We start from the raw sequence: 6,577 nt of genomic DNA, 5'->3' as shown, positions 1-6,577 counted from the left end.
GGAGCGAAGACCCCTCCCTCCGACACCCCCACCTTTACCCCCACCCCCTCCTTACCTGGAGGGAATAGTGTGTGTGTGTGTGTGTGTGTGTGTGTGTGTGTGAAAGGTGCCGCAGCTGTAATGCTTCATAACTTGCCTCTCGTGCGCAGTCGCGTCATCCGCGCGGAGAACGCGCAGGGCCTTTTGGTATTACACAGCAACATGTGGAAGACAGGGGTGGACACAATAACAGAAACACCTGTACAGTAGAATCCGGTGCATCGATAACGCTGCTTCTGTGACAGTGTGGACAGAAAAAGGTCCAGGTTAACACTGAGTGTTGCATTTAATTGCCTTAAAGGTGCATTATGTAGTTTTGGGGATACATTTTAATCAGAAGAGAGAGATCTTCATTGGCTGTGTTCTTATGCCTACACAAGTTTTAAATAAATAAACCCTCTATGTTTTTAATGTGTTATATTTTATGACTGAATAAACAAGCTGACCTTAAGGGACAACACAATTTTAGTCTGTTTAACTTGGTTCATTTGTGGCGGACCCTGCCACCTCTCTAGCTGCAGACAGTGTTCTGGGGACCTGATTTTCCTCCGAGAACAGCTTGTTTATCCAGTCATGGGAAAAAACTCAATATACCTGAGCTTGTATTGCTGCCTTGTTCTAATTGTAAATATTGAAATTCAGTGTTTATATTCTCTTCTCCGAGCTTACACAGCGCCCCTTTAGACTTCATAAATTGTCACAAGACCTGAAGGGAGGGATAACTTGTTCTCCCTGTACACACCAGCAGACCTAATCCTCTTTTCCAAGTCCCCTGGTTACAGGCTGCTCTCGGAGGAATTCTCCGGAAACGTTGCCTATTTTATCCCCTTGAACCGTGATGACTTCTGAGCGCTGGTATTTGAAGGGAAAGGGCACCATAACTTTATTAATATTTTATTAATGTCCAATGTTTCTACAGAATGAGAGCATGTCTGCTCACTGAATTATTTACAGCGTCAATGATTACATCAGAACGCTGCTGGAGGAGTTTCTTCATGAATAATCGATCGGCACAGAACAGATACAGCTTTTTTGACCAAAGATGAGGACACACAGATGCTATTAATGTACAGCACAGTGTTATTTGCAGTGAGGCGTACATCCTGTTATGGAATTTAAAGCCCCGGACAGCTTAACTCTTGTGATTTACTCTCCATAAGCACCGCAGAATCAGTCGGGCTTTGGGGTTCAAAGTTCCTTTTAATGTTGAATGATTACCTCCATCAAATTCAGTCCTAACAACGCATCCTTTTCACACAATCAAAACGCTGCTTCTCAACATCTTTGAAGCCACACCATCACGCGTAGCACCTTGAGGGATTCTTGGAATTAATCCGTGGGCCTCACCAGCAGGAGAATCATTGTCGGTGTCACAATTTCCCATCAAATCTGCTGCTGAATGTTTCCCCCGAGAAAAATAAAGGCCAACGCCTGATGTAAAAAGTGTATGGTCTTAAAATAGCTGCCCTGTGATATCTGGCACCCCCTGCTGTTATTTTCTTTGAACCGAGTGAAAGGGGACAGTGGAGGGGGTGAGAAGTATAGTTTATATGTCAGCAGGCGAAATGGCACAGTGTCCCCCACTTGTGCGTGGAATTTATGCATTATGCCAATATTTTCAAATATTTAGAGGAAAGCTGTCCGGCTGCATGCAAAAATCTAGTCCTGTGATTCGGCCTTGCGTACAAATGGTTCAAGTGAGGCAGCCTCCGAGTTTATAATTGCTTACAGGGGCACTCTGTAGATAAAGAAATTCAATATCAATGAAGTAATAATAGGAGCATGACCATGAAGGGATTTGTGAATAGGTTTTAGATTGCAGAAGCTTATAAAGCTGTCTATATGCCTACAAGTGATGCCATCTCTCGTGTTTTACTTGTGTTGATTTTAGCATTGGTTTTATCATTGATAACAGCCTCACAGGCTTATGAGCAGGAAGTAATGCAGTGTAAGATGTGAGAATATCATGGCATGCATGTAGAGCTGGGTTTGTGTTAGCTTTTAAATGTTCTAGCAGCACTGAAACATAATGTTTTTTATTCATCCAGATCTGCAATTTGTTTTCATTCAGAGTGTTTAATGTGTTTGTGGTATCTGTATTCAGTGTGTGCAATATAGTAAATTATGTTTAAGAGCATTTCTTCATTAAAATGTCTGAATGGCAGCTAAGTGAGCCTTGGGTCTTCTTCAGATCGCTATGGTGGAAAATTTCTCGATCATTCCGAACACTGGCTGAATCACTGTTGGTGTTTGGTTGAGTCAAGATGTTCTCTGCTCAGAGTAAGAGGAAAATAACCGTGCTTAAATGTCAAGCCGCTCGTCTGACAAATCAAAGCTGATCCTGGATAATAGAAAAACCAGTGGATTGCAAATTTTCCTGCCCATTCTTGCTTGGAGTCTCCATGACTACCTTGTGCGCTGCAGTAGTGATAGCAGCAATAATTGTTGAGGTCATAGTGCCCCTATTCCCCTTGCTGGAACAACAACGCAGTCAGCTCAGGTGCTTACTGACTTTTAACTTTCCACTACTTCGCAATGGCTTGATCCGTCTCACAGTGAAACTCGCCGTGGCAGACATGTGTTACAGTTAGAATGCTTGTGCTCAACTTGCTCGGCCCGCCCTTATTGCCCTGCCCGAATACCAGAGACAAAAGTCCAAGTCTCAACATGCTGTATTGGCTTGACAGTCATGAGATTATGGAGGCAGCAGACTGTGTTATGCAGCTGTTGCTGCGAAACAAAGTGTTGACGACAAAAGGGAACAAGATCGTATTGAACGACCAACAAAGAAGCTAAAGCCACTCTCCTTTGGTCTTCCTTTGCTCTCTTTATTTTCTATTAGCGATCAATACTCCCCTCCAAGTCCATCTGCAACCATGCCGACAGTCATTTCTGTGACAAATGACGACTCCAATGATGTTTGAAATACTTTTTGTTCATCAGAGGGGATCTCGATTCCTTGCAATGATATCTCTTCCTGCTGCTGACAGTCCGGGGAGATTGGATAATTACCCTTGCTCCTCTACTGAGCTGCTGATTAATTTGTTTCATGCTGCAGACGCCGTTGATCATCGGACTGCAGAAGTGTGCTCATTGAGCTCAGCTAAACAGGCATTATCATCAAAGGACCCCAAGTACTCTTGTTGAAACCTGACACACCCAGTGTTAAATTTAGAAATCAAATGAGGAATCGTGAATATAGCATGTATGTAAGTGAATATACGCGTCCATTAGGTAATGTATGCTGCGTTTATCCGCGCTAAAGATGGAGTAGTGTGTTGTTTTCATGCTCGGATGCTCTTGTCTTTAAGTGGAGTCAATTCCTGGTGCCTGTGTTGCAACAACAAATTAATCCCTTGGATTAACTGGACGCTTTGCTTAACACATAAACTCTATTTTAATCTGCTTTAGATGCAGTTCAGGTTTACTCATCCTTATAACAGTGGGTTGGAAAGGGAGAGTAACCAGGATGTATACCAGCACGTATTGTTAAGGATTTCTTTTGTTGCTCTATGTACGGACACACACATAAGGGTAAAATGTGCTGCCTCAGGGAACTTTAGAAAATGGGAAAAAGAAAATAAAGGTGCCATACATCATCTGATTCGGGAGATCCTGAAGTTTCAGTCTAGGTCATATAAAGTCCAAATTTAGCATAGTGTGTCTGAAAATTGATGAGTTTTTTTAAAATGTGAACTTAGACAGAACCTCCGAAAGTTTTGTTTTGTTATTTAAAAGGTGTACTTAGACTTCCCTATGAATTTACCCAAAATGCAACTAAGCCACTGAGTGCATCACTGTAGGCAATTTATCAGATTACATGCAGCTTCCTCTGGAGCGACAAAATGCTTTATGCTGCTCTTTTCCACACGTGCAGTTGCACTCCCCAAGACATGTAAACACACTTGAATGTGTAAAATTGGAGTTCCTACTATAACTCAGCAACTAGCAAGAAGAAAATACAGACAAATAAAGAAATTAGATTTAAACATATACACACAGATGGAAATGTGACTGAATAAATTGCAGGAAAAGAAACAACAAAATCAGGGCAAAGCAGCGGTGATAAATCACCAAATGAATTCTGAGTATCTGTTTCAGAACCGGCTACCTCTTCACAATTGGAGTGTGCATGTATTTGCATTTTAACAGCACAGTTTACCGCCGAGTGTGTGTGTGCGTGTGTGTTTAGAGAGGAGGGAACTACATGCTGTGTGATTCATTGTTTCTCCTTCTCCTGCGTCCTCGACATCACTCTCCCTCTCCTCCCTCCTCTCACCTCTGTGCTTTTCAAACTCAAACGGAAAACAAAGTTAGACGACGGCGTTGTCTTTGTGTAGCGCCATCTCGTTCGCTGCCTGTCACTCTGGGAGCTAATCTACTTTGACACAGCCAGTGTCTTCGGCTCCACAGCAAACACACTACACCCTTGTGCCAGCTACGCCAGCAAGTCAGGGCTGGGTCTTGCTCCGTCGCACATGCATGACAAGCGGGACTGAGTCACATTACCCATGATGCTTCTCGTCTAGCTCAAGGTGGGGGTAGGGAATCCCTGGAGTGCCTGTCACTGGACGGGAGACACCTCTGAGTCATCGCTGTCACCTGTGACGTCACTGGAGCACCATGCATAGAAGAGATCCCCTGCAGTCAGGCAGCCGCAGCATCAACATGTCAGTCAATATCAACGGAAATTATGATAGTAAATCTTACAATGTATTGAATTTTGTAAAGGATCACTGCTCAAACGAGCTTTCCCCCCTATATCCAGGCCTCATTACATGACTTTTTCATCCCTTCTGGATCATCGTCTATCAAATCCTCCCCATAGATTGTCTTTATCACCCCTTTTCTTTCATCACGGGATCAAACCGGACATATAGAATCCATCACATCACACGGGAGGAGCTTTAAACTGCGAGAAATCTCCAGCACCAGAGCAGCTGTTGTCCTGTTCATAAAGGACAAGGGGGGAAAAAATGAGATGAAGGAGGACAAGAGATGAAAAGGAGGGGAAAAAAATCGAGCGGCGGTCCGTCGCGTGGCTCCATTAAACACCAGTCCTGCATCATGAGGTGCTGTTAGCGTTCCCACAGCAACTGCTTATCCATCATGAAGACGAATCGATGGGTTAATGTGAGCTATGGGAAGGCGCTGACTTTGAATATCACATACAATGAGAGTGTGATGGATAACCCTCGGACCACCCTTTGGGGTTGCTGGAGCGGATTTGGCAGGGAACGAATGAGCATGTACATCAAACTTAATTAAGTGAGAGTGTTCTCCTCTCTCCTTCCCTGGTGTGTGAGGGAAAGGGGTGCCAACAAGCAGCCATTCATGTACATCTGTTGTGTCCATTTGCACAGCTTGAAAAAATGATGTAAGCATGTCCCATGCACAGAGATGCTGGCAGATCATCACCAAGAAGAAAAAAAACAATGCATGAACAGGGTCTTCAGATTGCCAGTTAACCGCTTGGAAACAAAGATGTGTCGAGATACATGAGTCAGAAATGTTTCAGATCGGTTTGTGTAACCTGTCACAAAGCTCAGCATGTTGAATGCAGGTTGGGGGCATCAGTAATAGGCCTTATCAATGCAACAGCAGCAGCAGCGGCAATGACATTTTTGCATGTCCAGTGTAGACAACACATGCATCACAAAGACATCCACCATATCCCTGGGGCTCCATTTATCTTTGCAATTAATCCCTCATTTTTTTTTTTTTTTTGTTCCTATGAAATGCCACCTTCATCTCAATTCGAGTCAAAAAAAAAATTGATCTGATCCGTCCGCGGCGAGGCATGTTTTTTGATGCACTCCAGTTGCCAATAGTAACCACCCAACAGCCAGCCAAGAGCGAGATCCACTCAGGCAGTGAATGAAGCAGAGAAGTGTTGAGGAAGTGGAAAAGGGGTGTATTATTATATCACTGAAGATTACAAGGGCCGTTACAAGAGCCGCTGTCAATGAAAAGGGAGCGGTGGGCGTCAGAGTCCTAAAAGAAATCAGCCGGTCACGACCCCAAACATTCTATTTCCTTTCTATCCTTTACATTGTGTTTATTGTGTAATCTGTGTTATGTAATTTTCTTGCAACAGAGTGTGTTGTTTCTAGAGCGGGAGGAAGTGGCGGTGTGGCCCTAAAGGGAGCGTGCGCCACAAATATGTCAACGCTCAAGGTTTTTTGTATTTCAGCAGTTTTTGTGAAAATCAGTACAGACACCGTGGATCAGACTCTGCATCACCCTGATACAGTGTTAGATGATTTTACAGTCACCACATATTCCCTTTTTTTTATTAACTGACTGACTGGACGCGGAGGATGCTGCACCTGCTGCATGCACCACCAGCATCAAAACACTGAGAGAAAAGCAGGGCCGTTCATGAATAGCTGCCCTCCCAGTCTGCATTACGTATTTGCAGTGCCTCTCTCCGCCGGATGATGGCGCGATCGGACCTGGGCGGACCAAAAAAAAAAAAAGAAAAGAAAAAAAAAGGGGGCTGGATTGAAATCCTGTTGGAGTCTGCCAATAATAGCTC

Source organism: Sparus aurata, chromosome 16, assembly GCF_900880675.1.
Source record: "Sparus aurata chromosome 16, fSpaAur1.1, whole genome shotgun sequence".
NCBI classification, from domain to species: domain Eukaryota; kingdom Metazoa; phylum Chordata; class Actinopteri; order Spariformes; family Sparidae; genus Sparus; species Sparus aurata.
This window is presented reverse-complemented; position numbering follows the sequence as displayed.